The sequence below is a fragment of the Rhinopithecus roxellana genome, chromosome 2 (assembly GCF_007565055.1).
Source record: "Rhinopithecus roxellana isolate Shanxi Qingling chromosome 2, ASM756505v1, whole genome shotgun sequence".
In the NCBI taxonomy this organism is placed as follows: domain Eukaryota; kingdom Metazoa; phylum Chordata; class Mammalia; order Primates; family Cercopithecidae; genus Rhinopithecus; species Rhinopithecus roxellana.
In genome coordinates this window covers 136,502,220-136,523,438 of record NC_044550.1, presented here as the reverse complement: position 1 = coordinate 136,523,438, position 21,219 = coordinate 136,502,220, and positions in this window count along the sequence as shown.

The window sequence follows — 21,219 nt, the reverse complement described above, 5'->3', positions numbered from 1 at the left end:
ATGCTTCTGTACCACCAGAAACTACTGAAATTGGCAGTTAAATGAAATCAAATGTTCAAATAGTCCTTCAGGAGTTTAGCGACCAAACATTGATAATTGGATCGATTGTGGTGACTGTTCTAAATTTATAAAATGGTTTTTGACCAATGATTGACATTTGTTCATCTATAAATATATGATTGAATTAGTTAGTATACTGGATTATTTTATCTCTTTTATGATGAGTCATGGAGCACAGAGATTTTAATAATGGAAACTTTAAAAACAAGATGAAAAAGAAAAGAACACAGGGAAGGAGCAGGGGACCATCTAGGTTCTCCATGAATTGATGCTTAACATTAAATATTATCTACTTAAATACCAATTTGGTTTCTCAAATTCAAGTGCACAGTACTATTTATTAAATGGATTATCATAGGATCACAAGTAATTTGACTTGGACCATACAGTTTACACAAATTGCATATCTTACCAATTTTAATACTGGATAATTTAGCATGAAACTCTGGCAAGGTTTTTTCTTGGTATGCAATTAGTTCTTATCCTGCTGGGTTAGCCATTGTATAAACCAGTCCATCTCTACATTAGAGTTCTGGGAATTCTTATCCAGTCCAAATGATATAATCCAAATTTTATTAAAGATCTCCTTTCAAAAGTGATTATCAGGGTCCTTTCTATTGTTTTCATGAACCTCCTTGAAGACACAACAGTTTAGGATTATAATCTCTTCCAAAGAGAGAGAGAATGCATCAAAATTAAACAATTACAGTGTTCAGGACTTAACATGATTATGGTTGAAGATGCAATTGACACAACATTTGGGCAACACTAATTATTCAGAATAATAACCATAATTATGACTGATAACATATATCATGATGTATCAAAATTGTAGGACTCTCATATAATTTTGAAACATATAGTAATAACAAATCCATTAAAATATAACTCAAAGAAGATTAAACATTGTATTATATGTGACAATTCTTCCCATATCATTTAACATATTGTGTAAGACTGTTTATCTCTCTTTTGGATGCTGCAATGGTCCTCTTTAGTCCTCCAAAGTTAAAGTCCTCCTGAGTTAGTTTGAGATAAAAAAAGATTTAACCTTGAATTTGAAATTGACTTGGAGAAGCTGTTCAAATATGTCAAATATTTTAAACACTTAATCTAAATAGGATCACACACAGGTGACTGTCAAATAACCATTCATTTTGCCAAAGTGATAATTATAAGATTTTAATTTTTAAGAAGTAAATATTTTCAATTATTTTATAGAGAATAAACTCAGTTTTCCAAAAAATCAAAGACCTAATAAAAACAGCATTGGACAGAATTTTTGTCTCATTCACACCTCTCTTGGTCTCTTTTTTTTTTTTTCCTGAAAAGTTTGATTTTAATCAAAAGGTGAACAAAAACATTTAACTATGACTTATGAATACTACATGAAAATTTTGTTTAAAAGAGAAAACCAAATTTTATGTTTGTATTAGTGTATTATCAATACTAAAGCTAATTTTAATAAAACTTTATAAACAAACTCATCCAATCCCAGTTAGCTTTGTTTTACACATTATTTCCACAAATCCTTTATAATCTCTTACATGTTTTCCATCCTCTTTTCTCACAGCAATAACTTAGCCTTATTAATTTTTTTATTTAATCAATTTGGAATAATCTTTGTATTAGTTCATTTTCACACTGCTATGAAGAAATACCCGAGACTGGGTAATATATAAAAGAAAAATGTCGGCCGGGCGCGGTGGCTCAAGCCTGTAATCCCAGCACTTTGGGAGGCCGAGACGGGCGGATCACGAGGTCAGGAGATCGAGACCACCCTGGCTAATACGGTGAAACCCCGTCTCTACTAAAGAATACAAAAAGCTAGCCGGGCGACGAGGCGGGCGCCTGTAGTCCCAGCTACTTGGGAGGCTGAGGCAGGAGAATGGCGTAAACCCGGGAGGCGGAGCTTGCAGTGAGCTGAGATCCGGCCACCGCACTCCAGCCTGGGCGACAGAGCCAGACTCTGTCTCAAAAAAAAAAAAAAAAGAAAAATGTCTAATTGACTCACAGTTCTGCATGGCTGGGGAGGCTTCAGGACACTTACAATGGTGGAAGGGAAATAAACATGTCTTTCTTCACATGGCAGCAAGAGAAAGAAGTGCCATGTGAGAAAAGACAGAAAATTCCCTTATAAAACCATCAGATCGCATAAGAACTCATTCACTTTCATGAGAACAGCATGGGAATAACTGCCCCCATGATTCAATTACCTCTCACCAGGTCCCACCCATGATACATGGGGATTATGCAATTCAAGATGAGGTCTGGCTGGGGACAAAGAGCCAAACTATTTATTCCAACTTGGGTCCCTCCAAAATCTCAAGTCCTCACATTTCAAAATACATTAATGCCTTTTCAATAGTCCCCCAAAATCTCCCTCATTCCAGCTTTAACTCAAAAGCCTATGTTCAAAGTCTCACCTTAGACAAGGCAAGTGCCTTCTGCCTATGAGTCTGTTAAATCAAAATGAAGTTAGTTACTTCCTAGATACAATGAGGGTGCAGGCATTGGGTAAATACACCAGTTCCAAATACCGAAATTAGCCAAAACAAAGAGGGTACCAGCCTCATGCAAGTCCAAAATCCAATAGGACAGTAATAAAATCTTAAATTTTCTAAATGATTTTCTTTGACTCCATGTCTCATATCCAGGTCATGCTGATGCAAGATGTGGGCACCCACAGCTTTGGACAGCTCCACCCCTTTTGCTTGGCAGGGTAGAGCTCCCCCTCCCATCTGCTTTCATAGACTGCATTGAGTGTCTGTGGCTTTTCCAGGTGCATGGCACAAGCTGTTGGTGGATCTACAATTCTGGGGTGTGGATGATGATGGCCCTCTTCTCACAGCTCCACTAGGTAGTGCCCTAGTTGTAGGACTCTGTTTGGAGGCTCTAACCTCACATTTCCCTTCTGCATTGCCCTAGCAGAAGTTCTTCATGAGGGCTCTGCCCCTACAGCAAACTTCTGCCTGAACATCCAGGCATTTCTGTACATCCTTTGAAATGTAGGTGGAGTTTCCCACCTAGATTGACTTCTGTGTACCCACAGGCCCAACACCATGTGTAAGTTGTCAAGGATTGGGGCTTGTATCATCTGAAGCAATGATCTGAGCTGTAAGTTGTCCCCTTTTAGCCATGGCTGGGACACAGGACCCCAATTTGTAAGACTGCACAAAGCAGCAAGGCCTTGAACATGGCCCATGAAACCATTTTACCGTCCTAGGCCTTTAGATCTGTGGTGGGAGGGGCTGCCAGAAAGGTCTCTGACATGCCCTGGAGACATTTTCCCCATTTTCTCAGTGATTAATATTTGACTCCTGTTTACTTATGCAAATTTCTGCAGTGGGCTTGAATTTATCCCCAGAAAATGGGTTTTTCTTTTCTATTATAACAACAGGATGAAAATTTTCCAAACTTTTATGCTTTGTCATTTCTTGAACACTTTGCTGTTTAGAAATTTCTTCTGCCAGATACCCTATATAATCTCTGTTAAGTTCAAAGACCACAGATCTCTAGGGAAGGGGCAAAATGCCACCAGTCTCTTTGCTAAAGCATAGCAAATATCACCTTTATTCCAGTTTCCAATAAGTTCCTCATCTCCATCTGAGACCACTTCAGACTGGACTTTATCATCCATATCACTATCCGCATTTTGATCGAAGCCATTTAAGAAGTCTCTAGGAAGTTTTAAACTTTCCCACATCTTTCTGTGTTCTTCTGAGTTCTCCAAACTGTTCTAGCCTCAGGTTGTTACCCAGTTCCAAAATAGCTTCCATATTTTGGGGCATCAGTGTATCAGCACCCTACTCTCTGTGGCACAAATTTACTGTATTAGTTCGTTTGCATGCTGCTGTGAAGGAATACCTGAGACTGGGTAATTTATCAAGGAAAGATGTTTAATTGACTCACAGTTCTGAACGCGTGGGAGGCCTCAGGACACTTACAATTATGGTGGAAGGGAAAGCAAACATGTTCTTGTTCACATGGTGGCAGAAGAGAGAAATGCCGAGCAAAAAGTGAAAAGCCCCTTATAAAACTATCAGATCTTGTGAGAACTCATTCACTATCACAAAAAACAGCATGGGGATAACCAACCTCATGATTGAATTACTTCCCACTAGGTCCTTTCCACAACACAACGGGATTATGAAAACTACAATTCAGGATGAGATTTGGTTCAGGACACAGAGCCAAAACATATCAAACTTGAAATAAGTTTTATACTATATAAAAATATTTTTTTCTCAACAAACACTCATTTTCATGCCTTTAAAACTTTCCTTGCCAAAAATATACCTTGCTTTCCTTATACATTCTGTATATAAAATTGTTTATCTTATATTTACTAGTTTTAATTACACATTTCAACTACAATTTTTACTTTTAATAACCCTAATTATCAGTGAAAAAAATCTAGAAATATATGATTTAAACTGTTTTATATTAATATTTAAGGATGAAAATTATTTCGTATCATTCAGAAAGATATGTTTTCTCAATTTTTTGTTTATTAACAGATATAAATATATGTAGCTTTTTATGCTATATAAGATAAGATATCAAAGCATAAAAACTTAAATGTATATCTAATAATCAATGTTTCAGTATCTTAACTTGCTTAGAAATGACTCAGGTATTTTATGATTGTTTATTACTTAATTAAATATAATGACTTATTTCATTTTATTTATTTTAAATAACTATTTTTTTTTTTTTTACAATAACACAAGTATCATCTCTACTGTCTTCTTTTATTCTCCAGGGTTCCCAGTTTTCCATATGACAGGATAACTCTGAAGTACAGAGCTTGTCTGGATTCAGAATTTACATAGCAGATATAAAGCTTATGACAGACAGAGGCTATAGCTGTGAAGATGATGCCCGGAGGACACAAACCTTCCCAGCTGGTCAGAAGGCACACCTAGGCTAGGGAAAACAGGACCTTGCCTTGCAGCTAGTGGCACATGTGCTGAGGACATACATATGCCTCCAGGCCTCACCATGACCACCTGTCTAGACCCTAGAATCTATAGGCTCAAAACCAAAGACACTAATCTCACATTAAGATGTGGGCAAGACTTCAGGGGAACCCAGTAGCCAGCACTTACAACTTTATCTTATAGACAAATCAAGCATGTATCAAAAATATTATAGGAGCAGCAGTTTTATGACCACAAAACATGTTTTAGGATAGCATAAATCAGTCTGACCATTAGTCCCAGGCAAAAAAATATGTCTAAATTATATTTAATACTGGCAATCCTGAAACATTTCTATTTTATTTTACCAACAATTTTAAGCTAGCTTTATTTGCCAAATAATGTCTGAAATCACATAAAACTACCATATACACATGACACATAAATACACAGACATACAGACACAGATAGCAATAGATCTTACAGCTTTCAATCAGATTGTGTGTTTCTTGCCAAATTCCAAGTAGTTTTTCTTTTCCATATTCAGACTATCCATCTTTTAATGACTTGTTTATTTTCCTAAGCAATTGTTAATTAGGAAATCATAAATTATCACTTCTAAATGGACAACTTTTAGGTGAAACAAGATGGAAAATTTATATCTCAAAAACACACAGCTAAAACTTTATGCCTAAATAGTGTGCCAGTTTTTCCCAAACAAGGAAAGGAGGAGGTAAAACCCAGGTAAGACGAGATGCCCCAAAAAAGCACCTTAAACAAAAATAAGACTGGTGGTGTAAATTTAAACCAATGATAAGAGTTTCTAAGTGACTCAGTCTTCCCTCTCCTCCAGGTTCATAGAGGCAGACATCCTTGCAAAGGGAGATTTATTTTCTAGATGTAAACTTCTTTTACAAAAGTGTTTCAAAATATCTAAGTCACAAAAATGCACTGAGTTCAGAGTGGAGACCCTTAATGAATAGGGCAAAGGAAACATTTTCTATGTCTGGACTCAGCATGAGTAGCTCCGAAAAAGAAGTGAGCCTACTTTACCTGAGGGCCTATCTTTTATAAACAATTTATCCTGCTTTCTTTTAGCATTTAGAGGGGAATGATAACTAAGCCAAAAGGTTAGCAAATTACATTTTTCTTTGCAACTGGTTTCTTAAGCTTTTGGTTTTCCTTTTATAAAGTCTTTTAAAAGGGAGTTTCAAGCTTTTTAGAAGCTTCAACCAGCATCCCTGGATTAGCCTAAATCAGGAGATCTCATCGTGAAATGAATCTCTTAAAGTGCAACACTGTTCATTTGGAATGTCCCACTGTAATTTTAAATTATCTATGGTAAAATTTTGCCATTTTTTGTAAGCATTTGCTGCTTCTGGGGCCTAATATTTATACATGTAAATGTAGGCATATTTGCAAGGTAGATTACTCAGTTCTTTAGAAATTAAGAATCTCATTTTGACATTAAAACTTGGATTTGGCTCTTGGATCCCCTTGAGCAGTTTAGTCAATGATTTTTTTCCTACTTAAGTACAGAACAAGAAGCAAAGTGGATAAAACACAAAAATTCCCATGAATTTCTGAAAGCAAGAGCTTTCACTCCCTGCAATATTGCCATTTACTGCCAGTTTTTTTCTGACCTAGTCAGACATTCAGACTTCTAGCTGGATCCAATCCAGTTAACTATTAGATTCAACATGGTCCTGGACCCAGTGTGGTTTCTGTCCTGACTTCTGAATTTGCTTCAAAAAAAAAAAAAAAATTGCTCAAACAATTTCAGATAGCTTAAAACACAAATCTGTGGAGCTTTACATATTTAATTAAGTTAAATTTTTTGAGATGAAGAAATTAACCTGAATTATCTGGTTGGCCCTGATTCCAATGACATGTGTCCTCATAAGAAAAAAGTATTTGACAAAATCCATCATGCTTTCATGATTAAAACCCTCAGCAAAATCAGCATAAAAGGGACTTACCTCAATTTAATAAAAGTCATCTATGACAAACCCACAGCCAGTATAATACTGAATGGGAAAAAGTTGAAAAAAATCCCCCTGAGAACTAAAACAAGACAAGATGCCAACTCTCACCATTTCTATTCAACAAAGTACTGGAAGTCCTAGCTAGAGAATTCAGAAAGGAGAAATAAACAAAGGGCATCAGAATCAATAAAGAGGAAATCTAACTGTCACTGTTTGCTGATGGTATGATTGTATACCTAGAAAACCCTGCAGACGCCTCCAAAATGCTCACAGAACTGATAAATGAATTCAGCAAAATTTCAGGATACAGTATTAATGTATACACATCAGTAGCTCTCCTATACACTACCAGTGACGAAGCCGAGAATCAAATCAATAACTCAACCCCTTTTACTATAGCTCCAAAAAAATAAAATACTTAATATACCTAACCAAGAAGGTGAAAGACCTCTACAAGTAAAATTACAAATTACTGCTGAAAGAAATGTTACACAGCACAAACAAATGGAAACATATCCCATGCTCATGAATGGATAGAATCAATATTATGAAAATGACCATACTGCCAAAAGCAATCTACAAACTCAATGCAAGTCCCATCAAAATACCACCATCATTCTTTGGAGAACTAGAAAAAACAATCCTAAAATTCATATGGAACCAAAAAGAGTCTGCATAGCCAAAGCAAGACTAAGCAAAAAGAACAAATCTGGAGGCATCACATTACCTGATTTCAAACTACACTATAAGGCTATAGTCACCAAAATAACATGATACTGGTAGAAAAATAGGCATACAGACCAATGGAACAGAGTAGAGAACCCAGAAATAGAGCCAACTACCTACAGTAAACCCATCTTTAACAAAGCAAGCAAAACCATAAAGTGCGGAAAGGACACACTATTCAACAAATGGTTTTGGGATAATTGGCAAGCCACATGTAGGAGAATGAAGCTGAATCCTCATCTCTCACCTTATAGAAAAATCTATACTTAAGATGGATCAAGGTCTTAAATATAAGACCTGAAATTATAAAACTTTGACAAGATAACATCAGGAAAACCCTTCTAGACATTGGCTTAGGCAAGGATTTCATGACCAAGAATCCAAAGCAAATGCAATAAAACCAAACATAAATAGGTGGGACTTAATTAAACTAAAGAGCTTCTGCACGGCAAAAGGAACAGTTAGCAGAGTAAACTGATAACACACAAAGTGGGAGAAAATCTTCACAATCTATATATCTGACAAAGGACTAATATTCAGAATCTACAATAAACTCAAACAAATTAGCATGAAAAACACTAAACAATCCCATCAAAAAATGGGCTAAGGACATGAACAGACAATTCTCAGAGAAGATATACAAACGGCCAACAAACATATGCAAAAATGCTCAACATCACTAATGATCAGGGAAATGAAAATCAAAACAACAATGTAATACCACCTTATTCCCACAAGAAAGGCCATAATCAGAACACCAAATAATAATAGATACCGTGGGGATGCGGTGAAAAGGGAACATTTCTACACTGCAGGTAGGAATGTAAACTAATTCAACCACTATGGAAAACAGTGTGGAGATTCCTTAAAAAAACTAAAAGTAGAACTACTTTTTGATCCAGCAATCCCACTACTGGGTATCTACCCAGAGGAAAAGTAATCACTATATAAAAAAGATACTTGCACACACATTTATAGCAGCACAATTTGTAATTGCACAAATGTGGAACCAACCAAATGCCCATCAATCAATGTGTGGACAAAGAAACTGTAAGATATATATACTCACAATTATAAATATATAAATTATATATAATGGAAAACTACTCGGTCCTATAAGGGAATGAAGTAATGGCATTTGCAGCAACCTGGATGTGATTGGAGACTATTATTCTAAGTGAAGTTAACTCAGGAATAGAAAATCAAACATCATATGTTCTCATTCATAAGTGGTAGCTAAGCTTTGAGGATGAAAAGGCATAAGAATGACACAATTGACTTTGGGGACTCTGGGGGAAAGGGTGGGAGAGAGGTGAGGGATAGAAGACTACAAATTTGGTTCAGTGTATACTGCTCAGGTGATGGATGCACCAAACTCTCACACATCGCCATTAAAGAACTTACTCATGTAACCAAATACCACCTGTTCCCCAAAGAACTATGGGAGTATTTTTTTTAAACTGATTTTAAAAATAAGAAAAAGTATCAGACATTTAACCTACCTTTTCTCTACTAACTAGATCTCAAATAGTTGATGATGGAAAGTTTCTCTTTATAAAAATATTCTAATAACTAAATAATTAAGGCAATAAAAAATTACCATTTTGCAAATCCCCTGATGAAATAACAAATCTAGACAATGGTTGTCAATAGTCATGAACCCTGCAAAAACAGAGAGACAAACAATATTACCTGACTCAGGTGAGAAATACACTCCACCACCTATGAAGCAGTTTTGCCCCAAAACAGAAACTGAATCAAATCAATATCTGATTATTCATAGGAAACTAAAAGAAGAACACGTTAAACCATCCATTAAATAAAAAGCATTACAACAAGGGGTAGCCTGCTTTTTAAAAATTTAATTACGATGACCAAATACACTTCTTGATAAATGAATAAAACATTTCTTCATATTCTCTTTGTGAGTATCTTCATCTTAAAAAATGAAGAAAGTCAATCACTTATAAGCATGTTTATGGATGAATTTATTGTGATAAGAAAGCAAAATGTACAACATCATACAGGTCAGGAGTTGCCTGTCTGAGAAATATTTTCTTTCCTAGTGTTGTCAAATTTTCTTTCACTTGGAAAAGTACAGCACAGCTGAGCCAAGTAGCTGGTCACTGCTTCTAAAAAGATAGCTGTAAGAGTTAGTAAACAAAGGAGAAGCTTGAGGCAGTTGAGAGACCTCAGAGGAGATAGATCACTTTGAGGAGCCCACCCTCAATTGAACTGGCAGGCCAGATGTTCTCAAAGTCCTCCAAGACATACTGGGGGTCCTCAAGCAACTTTCAGGATGTCTATGACATCACAACTGTCATAATAATGATGCAAACAGGTCATTCACAACTTTCATAGGCTGACATTAAGCACTGGTGATGATAAAAGCACGGGTGTTTAAAATTGCTGGCACCTTAGCACAAATCAAGGCATTGACACCACTGGTATAGGTCATCATTACCATTGTGAACTCACAGTGGGGGTGGGGGGGAAGGGCGGTTTCATATAGGAATACCCTTGATGAAAGAGTGAACATTAACAATTGCGTGAAATCTTGACCCCTGAGTACCTGCCTTTTTGACCTTTTCAATACTTTTTGTGCCGAAATAGGAAGTTCACACGAAGGAGTTGTGCAGCATACTGATGTATGATGGTTGCCTCAAGGAAGACAATCTATGCTAACTGAACTAGCAGCTTCTTTGTTCATAGAATATCATTTTTACATGAAGTAACAATTGAAAGACAAAGTATTACTATTGAAAGTTGGGCATTTGGCAGATATTTTCTCAAAAACAAAATGAGCCTGTTACTTCAAAAAAAAATCACTGACATATTTGTTGCTGTGATAAATGTCAAGCCTTCACATAAAAATATAGATACTTAGAAAAATTGTATCTGCCACCAAGAATACGACAGCTTTCTCAATATGCATACAGCTAATAAGAAGGTATTGTGGTATTGCGTACTTAAATTTGTTGAGGGTACAACTTATGCTAAGTGTTCTTAACACACACAAAATAAAAACAAAAATAAAATACAAGGACACAAGGAAACACTGGAGGTGACGGACATGTTTATCACCTGGATTGTGGTGGTGGTGGTAACAGGAGTATATACATTTGTCCAAACTTACCAAATTATATACATTGATTATATGCAGGTTTTTGCATACCAATTATTTCTCAATGAAGCTGGAGGGGAAGAAGACTTCTCATGAGATTACTGCTGATTTTAATTTTTTTCTGATGGCAATATAAAATGTTCTAACATTTAATTCTGTGAACCAATATTTTCCAAATCATGTATGAGCAAGAAAGATTCAAAATGAAAGACAGACCAGTGAATTGAAACACAACAAAGTGAGAAAAGTTTACTGATATGGCTTCAGATTGTGAAATGCAAACAAATTTTATGAAATCACTTGCAGAGATTTGGTGTAGTTCAAAGGGAATATCCACAATTATCTTAAAAGACTATTAAAACATTCCTGCCTCTTCCAACTGCAACAAAAAGGGGTAAATTAAAAGGCAAGTAGACTTAGAGAGAGAGAAAAAAAAAAAAAAAAGCAGTGGTGTTAAGTTAGAGTAACAAGAAATGTGGCCACAAGCCAAAGGATGCCAATATTGTGCAGATGCAGAAAGTCTCAGGGAACATATCCCCCCTAGATTTTTTTGAGGGAGTGCAGCTGCCCACACCTTCATTACAGAACTTTGGCCTACAGAACTATGAGTGAATAAATTTCATTGTTTTAAGCCATCCAGTTTGTGGTAGTTTGTTGCAGCATTATAGGAAATTAATATGGAGTATTTTTGGCAGACTTAATTGCTTTTACGGTAAAGTTTGCAATGATTAACCAACAGTTGTATGGAGCTCTGCTTGATTCATCACTTACCTCCTTCAGTACCACCTTATCTCGCTTTCTGCATTTCAGTCTCTTTCTTGTCAGGTTCCAGTCACACTGGTATTCTCTTGGTTTCCTAAATCTACCAATCTCCGCCATTCTATGGAAATTTTCACTGTTTTCTTTTCTTTCTTCTCAATATAAGTTTTTCATTTCTTTTCTTTAAGTAATTTTTTCATGATTTTTTTATTTCCTTGTCTTACTCTTCATCCCCTTACATATTTCAATGCATTATGTTATGAGAATGTAGTAAGGTCAAATGTATTTGATAATAGAGAAGTGGGGAAAACCTAACAACTATTAAGTATATTTTCTTTTCTGCATGAAGAGAAAATATGAGGCAGTTGAATATTTGGAAAGGAAAAGGGAAGAGAAAATAGTTGTTTTTTCCCTGTACCTAATTTGTTTCCAGGTATTCTTATTTCTGAGTAGACATGAAGGACTACTATTTAAGAAAGGAGAGTAGAGTTGTTGGTGTGGTAATATAGATATTTTGGGGACAGGTTGATGAGAAAGAAAGGAGGAGACTAGGAAGAATCCAAACACCAAGAGCTCGAAGCTGATGAAATGGTCCATAAGTAGGGTTTTTGTTGGGGAGAGAAAGAATGAGTAAAAACAATGCCAACATATAGGAAGTTCTTTTTAATTGACAAAGAATAACTGTATACACACACACACACAGTTTTATATATATATATACAGTTATATATATATAATTGACAAAGAATAATTATATGTGTGTGTGTGCGCGTGTGTGTGTGTATATATATATATATATATATGGTACATTATGATATTGTCAGACATGTTACATTGTAGAAAGATTCAACTAAGCCAATTAACAAATTCAACACTTCACCTACTTATACTTTTTAGTGAGAATGTTTAAAATCTTCTCTTTTTCTAATTTTGAAGTATACATTATTATTAACTAAATTCACCATGTTGGGTGATGAAATAGATAACTAAATCTTATATTTTCTGTCTAACTGAAACTTTGTACCCTTTGACAAACATTTACCCTTTCTCCATCATCCTCCCTCAAGCTCCAGCCTCTGGTAACAACCATTCTACTCTCTTTTTCTATGAGATCAACGTTTTTAGATTGCATGTATAAATGGAATCATTCAGTATTTGCCTTTCTTTGTCTGGCTTATTTCACTTGACATAATGTCCTCAAGTCCATCCATATTTTCACAAATGACAGAATATTTTAAAGGCTGTATAGTATTACATTGTGCATATATATTACATTTTCTGTGTTCATTATTTCATTGATGGACACTTAGCTTGCTTCCATATCTTGTTTATGGTGAATATTGCTGTGTATGATGTTGTTTGAGTGCTTAAAATTTCAACTAGATCATATTTCTCCCAAGTGTCCATCCAGGCTTTATGCTAAGGGAAACCTCTTATTATCTTAATGCATCAATTAACTATCTTGATTTCATTTTAGCAAGAACTTTGCTCTATTTTACAAGACTCCATGGTGGCACACCACTCATTAAAACTTATATTTGGGGCCAGGCGCGGTGGCTCAAGCCTGTAATCCCAGCACTTTGGGACGCCGAGACGGGCGGATCACGAGGTCAGGAGATCGAGACCATCCTGGCTAACACGGTGAAACTCCGTCTCTATTAAAAACTACAAAAAAAAAAAAAAAAAAAAAAAAAAAAAAAACTAGCCGGGCCACGTGGCGGCGCCTGTAGTCCTAGCTACCCAGGAGGCTGAGACAGGAGAATGGCGTGAACCCGGGAGGCGGAGCTTGCAGTGAGCTGAGATCTGGCCACAGCACTCCAGCCTGGGTGACAGAGCGAGACTCTGTCTCAAAACAAACAAACAAAAAAAAACTTATATTTGAAAAAACTTACAAGACTTCATTCTGCTCTGTGAGGATATCTCCTATAATGTCCTTAGGAATAAATATAAAATGAAAGAAAACCTCTGGATAATCAAGACAGTTGAGGGAATTATCTCTATCTATACTTAAATGGTATTCAACTAAAAAAAAAAATAATAGAACAACCTACTTTTGTGGCATGTCCGGAGCCGTGAGGCCCGGAAATGGCCGCGGCCTCTGTTGCTTAAGCTCCGCATTGTGGAGACAAGATGGCGCACTTCCTGGTTCTTCATCATCAACTTTACCCGCGCGCGCGAACTTTTCCCGCCTGCGCGTAGATAACCTCCCGCGCCCGGGAAAAGTACAAACCCACAGCGCATGCGCGATTGTAATTTGAGTAAGCCCAGCCTCCTGTCACCACCCTGGCCCTTCCTCTTCCCTGCCAGCCTATATAAGGCATCGCACCGCCGCCATTAAACGAGACTTGATCAGGCTATTTGTCTTGTCTCCATTTCTCGTGTTTTCTTGTCTCCTCCATTCCCACTCCCCCTTCCAGGGCCTGTTCGACTGTCCTGCAGGTCGGGACAGTGGCAGTGAGAGATATTATAACATTGCTATTGTGTAATTTTATTGGATATTATTTCTTAAAAATTAGTAAAGTGAAAAAAAATCCATGATGATCAAGTGTCAGTTTTACAGTACAAGCTATATTAGCTAGTAAATTGCTAGAGCAAATATTCCACTTATGATATTACAGAGATGACTGGCTTCAAAAGACATTTGAAATATAAACTTAATTCTTAATGGCATCAAGCTTAGAAACATTCCAGACTTGTCAGTTAACTCACTAAAAGGCAAACAGGTAATAAAAAAATTAAATTATATATATGCAAAACAAGACATTAACTCAGTTAAACCACATAGGTATATTTACTACCAAATATATATCAAACATTAGACATGAACAATATGAATGAATAAGGCATGGACTCTGCTCAGGGGTTTTACAAGGATACAATCAAGGAGGTAGATATCTGGAAGTTTGGTTAGGGGAAGTATCAATGTTAAAGCTCAATCAGGTTGGTCAAATTCATTTTCTTTTAGATTTATTACTGAAGGCCCTGGAGTTTTGCTGGTCTTCAACTGGAAGTCATGTTCAGTTTCTTGAGCTTGCCCACAGTCTAGGTAGGACATGTATTTTCTCCATAGAGTATTTACAACATGAATGTTTCATTCAATTCCAGAAGGATACATTCTCTGTTCCCATGGAAGAACTTGGCCATCTATTTTATTAGATCAGGTCCAACTGGTAAAATGTCTCGTTTGATTTAACTCCAAGTCAAACTGTTTAATGACTGTAATTACATCATCAACTTTTTTTTTGTTTACCATGTAGCATAACCCAGCCACAAGAGTGGCATCCATCATATGCGCGTATCTTACATAGACTCAAGAGGACGGGATTATGCAGGATGGGTATACCAGTAGATAGGAATCTTGGGAATTATCTGGGAATTCCGGCTACTACAATATTTGTGACAATATTTAGAATAGCTTTGTGAAAGCATTGGTTTGACAATTCTTTCATTTGTGTGATCTCTGAGTCTGTTTCTATCTAACCTTATATTTGTCAATAATTATATTTTTTTCTCTTTCTTCAAATATCAATTAATTCTTTATCATATTCTTACTGATATGGGTGCAATATTGTTGAATTTCTGGATTTTTCTTTCTTGAAATACTATTAACTTTTTTCTGGCAATCAGTAAATTTGCTGGATGATATCCTTTATATTTGTCAGGTTTGTTTTAGAACTTTATTACAGTGAGTTTAGAGAAGATCTTCATCTAAAATGAGAGTGTTTCTATCCATAAGTTATGATGTTCCTGGGGTTCCAGCTGATTTCCTGTGAGTTTGTTTCCTCTGGCTTATAGGATCACCAACATTTCTAAGCATTGTCCAAACTCCAGAATCACCACTGGGCTCACAGTCCCTGCTATGGTCTGAAATTTTGTGAACCTCCAAAGTGCTGTGTTGAATCCTAATTACCAATGTAATGGCATTAGGAAGTGTGGCCCTTGAAAGGTGATTAGAACATAATGGTGGAGCTATCATGCATGGAATTTGTGCCCTTAAGACAATATTAGATGTAAGATAAAACATTTAAAGAAGACCAGAGACAAAAAGGATAGAAAAGAATGAAGGGTGGGTAACCCAAAATGAAAATTTAAATAATCTTGGGTAAATAACTTGAATTATATTATGATTAGTTTCTTCCTTTAATATATACATTCAAAACATGACAAAAGGACCTTATATTCTAGAAAAGCTCGTGGATACATTCAGTGTTTTCCAGTGACTACCATTATATTTTTCCAGGTTTTTAAACTTGTTTTATAACAAAGTATGTTGATCTGATAATAGCTACTCATGCATAGATAAACTGGGAAATTCCTGCAACACTAATTTTAATGTTTATTTTTCTGTAAACTTAGTAGATTGAATTTTAATCTAGTAGATTGAATTTAGATTATTTGTACATTAGAGTAATAAGGACCTAAAGTATAAGAATGGAGAAATAGTAAAATATTTTTTTAAATAATAAAGCGTATGAACAATAACAGAATAGAGTAGGTAAGCTATAGTAACATAAAAGAAAAGTCTATGCAATAGGTATTACTAAAACTAAAGGAACATAATTAAAAAACTAAAACTCTATCCTATATTATAAATATAGCACTTTTCTGCACGTTGTGGATATAATGCAAATCTAGTCAAAACCACTTGTGCATGTGTGCACAATTGTGTGCATAAATTGAGAGGCTGATTTTAAAATATACTTGAAAATCAATAACCACAAAGATAATTTTAAATTAGAAAAAATAATTTGAAGGCTTATATAACCACACTTCAAGAATTATTATAAAACTACAGTAATCAATGCAGAATGGAATTGGAGCAAAGGTGGACACATACATGAATAAAAGAGATAATCAAGAAAACTCTTAGTCAAGAAAAAAGCCCTCAGGCATTTGAGGCACCTTGATTTATAAAAAGGGGTCACTGAAACTTTGAAACAGATTTATTTTAATGGTTCATTTGCATTTGTGTATTTTTGTTAAAAAGTAAACTTCACCTTCCCTCATACTATAAATACACAAAATTATATTGCAGATGGATCATAGTAATAAAGATTCCAGAGGGTGTTTCCTTGTACTTTATTAATGAAGACACTATCGAGAGAATTAAAAGTAAGCTATAATGTAGGATAATAATTTCAATACTTATGTCTGACAAATGATTCATGTATGAACCCGTACATACAATAAATAGACAATCCATGTGATTTGACTGATACCATTCAACAGACAGCAGTAAGTGAAAGGAGTACCTAATTGCAGTGAGGAGTATCTAATTGCAGTGTGTATATGAAAATGCTGTCACCAGGAAAAACTAAGTTTAAACTTCAGAAAGTTACAAGATTAAACAATTAATCTCCTTGATAATTAAAATGAAAATACTGATAATACCAAGGACTGGCAAGAGAGTGAGGCAGCAGGAACTCTCATATGCTGCTGGTGAGAAAATCACTTTGGAGTCTTCCTTGACATGATTTACTGGAGTTGAACCAATAGTTCCAATGACTCAGCATTTTTACTCCTAAGTATATGACCAGTAGAAATGCAAACATATGTTTGTCAAGGTCTCTTCAGTACTTATGCAGTGAAAATGAGTGCATATATTTCCCATATGAACAGGAAGTTAATAGAAAGCACAAACAAATACTAAAAGACTGGAAACAACCAAAGTGTATGCCCATAAAAAATAGAAAAAATTAATAGGTAGTAGAATATTAACCCATACAGAAAAAAAAATACTATTATACACAACGGCATGGATAAATATTAAGAATAAACTGTTGTGCCAACAGAAACAGACAAACCATCATACACCTAACAATTAATTTCTACAATGTTCAAAAACAGGTAATGTAACCTATAGAGATAGAAATCAGTGTTCATCTTGGGGGATTAATAATTAGGATGGTGCTTAAGAAACTTCTGGATGTTGCTAGTATGCCTTATCTTTATCTGAGTGGTGATTAAGTTTATATGCTTACTTTTTTAAAAGTTTTATTTTATTCATAATAGACATATAATTGTACATATTTAGCATGTATACATTACATAATTATCAAATCAAGGTAATTAGCATATTTTTCACTCTAAACATGTAATATTTGTTTGTAGGGATACAATTCAAAATCTTCTAGCTATCTTGAAATACGCTTCATCATTAACTATAGTCACCCTATTATATAATAGAACACCAGAACTTAATCTTCCTAATTCTAACTTTGTACCCATTGACGAAATTCTCCTCATTCTCTTCTCCCTTCTACCATCCACAGACTCTGATAAGCACTATTCCTGGGTTCTCCAACCCCCAGGTCACAGACCTGTACCAGTCTACGGCCTGTTAGGAACCAGACTTCACAGCAGGAAATGAGCAATGGATGAGTGAGCAAAGCTTCATCTGTATTTACAGCCACTCCCCATCACTCACATTATTTCCTGAGCTCCACCTCCTTTCGGATCAGCCATAGCATTAGATTCTCATAGAAGCACAAACCCTATTGTGAGCTGTACATGCAAGGTGTCTGGGTGGCATGATCCTTATGAGAATCTAAAGCCTGATGATCTGTCACTGTCTCCTATCACCCCATATGGGACAGTCTCGTTGCAGAAAAGCAAGCACAGGGTTCTAACTGATTCTACATTGTGGTGAGTTGTATAATTATTTCATTACCTATTACAGTGTAATAATAATAGAAATAAATTACATAATAAATGTAATGTGCTTGAATAATCCCAAAACCATCCCTACTCCACCCTTTTCTGTGGAAAAATTGTCTTCCACAAAACTAGCCCCAGGTGCCAAAAAGATTGGGGACCTCTACAGTATTCTTATTTCTGTTTATATGAGATCAACTTCTTTAGAGTCTACATATAAGTGAGATCATGAGGTGTTTGGCATTCTGTCCCTGCCTCATTACATTTAACATTGTGTCCTCCAGGTTCATTTATGCTGCTGCAAATTACAGGATTTTCAGGCTGTCTTCTAATTGAACAGTATTCCATTGTGTGATTGTATGTGTGTGTGTGTGTATCACATTTTAGAAATTCATTCATCGGTAAATAGGCACTTCAACATACCAGTTTTGTTTTCTCTCTCTCTCTCTCTCTCTCTCTCTCTCTCTCTCTCTATATATATATATATATATATATATAACTAAGAATGAAATAGCTGGCTCATATGTGAGTTTATACCACAGAAATAAAACGATCATAAGAGACTATTATAAACAGCTGCATGACAACAAATGGAAAAACCTGGAAGAAATGTATAAATTCCAGGACACATACAACTTACCAAGACTGAATCATAAAGAAACAGAAGACCTAAACAAATCAATAGCAAGTAAGAAAATTGAAGTAACTGTTATTTTTTTTTTCTAGTCTCTCATCAAAGAAAAACCTAGAGCCTGATGGCTTCACTGCTGTTTTCTGCGAAATATTTTTAAAAAATAATTTCAATTCTACTCAAACTATTCCAAAAAATTAAGAGGAGTGAATAGTTCCAAAGTTATCCTACAAGGCCTGACACCAAAAACAGACAAGGACACAACAAAAAAGAAAACTACATGCTAATATCCCTGACGAACATGGAAGCCAAAATCGTCAACAAAATACTCACAAACTGAATTCAACAGCAAATTAAAAAGATTATTTACCACAATCAAGTGAGATTTATCCCAGGGATGGAAGGATGGTACAACACATACACATCAATAAATGTGATGCATTGAATTAACAGAATGAAAATGAAAAAGTGTATGATCATTTCAATAGATGCTGAAAAAGCATTTGATAAAATTCAATAGACCCTCATAATAAATACTATCAGCAAATTGGGTATATAATAAACAAACCTAAGGCCATTAAAGACCATTTATTCCAAACCCACAGCCTACATCATATTGAAGAGGAAAGATTGAAAGCTTTTTCTCTATGACCTGGAACAAGAAAAGAATACTCACCTTCACCACTGTTATTCAACATAGTGCTGGAATTCTAGCCAGATAAATCAGACAAGAGAAAGAAATAAAGGATGTCCAAATTGGAAAAGAAGGAAGTCAAGTTGTCCCTGTTTGCAGAGAACATGATTATATATATACAGAAAACTCTAAAGACTCCACCAGAAACCTATTAAAAAAATGAATGTAATAAAGTTGCAGGATACAAAGCCAACACAAAAATCGATAACATTTCTATACACCAATAGTAAATTTATATGCCTACTTTTAAAATATTTGTCCTTAATACAGGTAAATTTTAATGTATACATTTATAAAATAATTTTATGTAACTTAAATATATATTTATATTCATCTTACCAAATATTTTAAGCATTGTATAGTACATTGTATCATGTAATTTTACAAAACATTATATAGTATACAAAACCAAAAGGAAATCATAATAATAGTGAATAATATTATATGGCTGTCTTCCAAAAATAATAATAAAACATGCCACAATAAAAACACACTAATGTGCACATGCATTTGAATACCATTCTTCCAAATCCTGAAGACAATATTAATCAAGTTGATGGGGAGTTCCAAAATTTATGATCAGATATGCAGGGCTCTTTTTTTTTTTTTTTTTTTCTAGATCACTGGTTTGAATGTTCCTGATATGCTAATAAAGAAAGTTCATTAACTTCCAATAGCTGTTTGGTGTTTTATGTAAAATGAAATGATGGCCTCAGCTGACACCATTAAAAGTCATGTCTATAATTTAAATTACAAGAATAACTTTCCACCCTATCTCTTCAGAGGCCAAAGATAAAAAGGACATTAAGATAGCAGAACTCTCTGCTCTTAAATTTGTTCCTCTATACCTGATGTATTATATAATGTAACATGATGATGCTATAAAGCTAGTGGTTGTTTAAATAATCATTTATATCTATCTGACCATTCTTATTTCAGGCAGGTAACCTTTTCTTTATACCAGGCTCATTTTATTAATAGAAACCAATACTGAAGAACCGAAAGCTATGATTCTATATGCCATTATATACCAAATTTTCAGCAGTTGCGAAGGAGTATCAGTTCTCTCTCCTGCTTCATGTCTCCACGTAGAGGGACTTCTTTTAGAGTAACAAATGGGCTTTGATCAAGTCTGTCTTCCACCCCAGGAAGAAAAGACTAATTTACTAAATTGTAACATATGGCTCAGCAACTTCTGTGTCTATATTTTATGCCCTGGGGCTAGCAGAGAAGATACAGTTTCCTTCTGTTGCTCCAAACTGTGGTAAGTTTACATGATGGGCTCTGCCTTTGTGGGAAGATTTGAGGGAGTAATTTAGCTGGAGGGCAAATAAATAAGCCCATCTGGAAGCCCCTAAGCCATATTCTCCATGCATCTTTATCAATAGTAAAGATATTTTAATCTCCATGTGCCTGACGCCTATATGTTTTTCATAACTGTTCCTATTTGTTTGAGTAGAAAAGGTATGTCCTTTTGGTGCCCCTAAATCCAAAATATTATGGAATGTTGTAATTTAGGGGCCTAATTTTTCTTTTCCTCACATGAGGAGGAGTGCTACTTTTCAATGTATTTGAGGATTTAGCTTCAACACAACTGTATTGATTGAATGAAAAGCATTAAGAACCCAAAGTGTGAGCAAAAATTATGTTTGAAATTTCTCACT